This window comes from Octopus bimaculoides, chromosome 27, assembly GCF_001194135.2.
Source record: "Octopus bimaculoides isolate UCB-OBI-ISO-001 chromosome 27, ASM119413v2, whole genome shotgun sequence".
Classification (NCBI taxonomy): domain Eukaryota; kingdom Metazoa; phylum Mollusca; class Cephalopoda; order Octopoda; family Octopodidae; genus Octopus; species Octopus bimaculoides.
In genome coordinates, this window is record NC_069007.1 from 17768107 (window position 1) to 17768997 (window position 891).

Here is an 891-nt window from a genome sequence, read left to right on the forward strand (position 1 = left end):
TCTGATTTTGGCAAAAGAAATAATTTGCCCGGCTGATGGTCAGTTGCCAAAGTCTTGTAGTCGTAGTCGGCTTCATTGGGATAACTGTTGCTAAATGAAGCGTACACAATGACCACACCACACTGGACATTTACCTGCAGAAAACAACAACAGATATAACATATAAAATGACCACACCAAACCGCACATTCACATGAAGAAAAACAACAACAGATATAACAAACACAGTGACTAAAACAAAATGGACCCTCACCTGGGGAAAAAACGGGTATAACATATACGGTATCCCTGAAATATTTGACTGATTCATTTAGAAAAAGAGCCCAAGGTTTGTGACATACATATACTGTGTTCTCCAATTCCCGCTGCTACCACTACTACAACATCGTCTCCTCGGAACTAGCTATTTGCATAGCAGCCCCTTCCAAGTAAACTTGACACACCCACCTCTTCCCTCATCACACATCCTAAAGCCGACTTTTCCTGTACTAACCACTATACCCAATCCTTTCTCCCCACCCAATGTCGACCCAAACTCCAGAATTCCCTCCGTTGCCCATATTTATCTTGCAGCCATAAATGTCCCAACTAAACATCAATAAAAAGAATGTGACCGTCCAGTCCTTGAAGGACTGAGATGTTTATGGGCACTGTCCCTTCTTTCCCAATCATCCTTAAAAATAGAAAAATACAATTCTGTTGATATAGTTCTTAGAATATTCGTCTTACCAGAACTGTTGTACCCAAGGTGGACTTTGTCGTGTTGGCGACCTGCAGGATTTGTTGTTTTGTCTCATTAGTTTTTGGAATGGTGTTATTGACTAACTGAGTGTCTTCAGGAACTTCGGTGGGAGCTGGAAACAGACAGTGACGTTTAGGAAGGCACAACAT

At 41.6% G+C, this 891-nt stretch overlaps 2 protein-coding genes and 1 non-coding gene across 4 annotated transcripts in view; 1 reads left to right on the forward strand and 2 right to left on the reverse strand.

Moving 5' to 3' along the window:
* LOC106870157 (collagen alpha-1(XII) chain) overlaps nt 1-891 on the forward strand; it is a 490284-nt gene that overhangs the window by 47582 nt on the left and 441811 nt on the right. The window lies entirely within an intron of this gene.
* LOC106868389 (uncharacterized) overlaps nt 1-891 on the reverse strand; it is a 437000-nt gene that overhangs the window by 13755 nt on the left and 422354 nt on the right. The window lies entirely within an intron of this gene.
* LOC106870153 (uncharacterized) overlaps nt 1-891 on the reverse strand; it is a 4619-nt gene continuing 3728 nt past the window's right edge. The window contains exons 2-3 of the transcript XR_008266907.1: nt 730-854; nt 1-134 (exon numbers count right to left, since the gene is read on the reverse strand). This is a non-coding gene — a transcript (uncharacterized LOC106870153). The remainder of the gene's footprint in view (nt 135-729; nt 855-891) is intronic.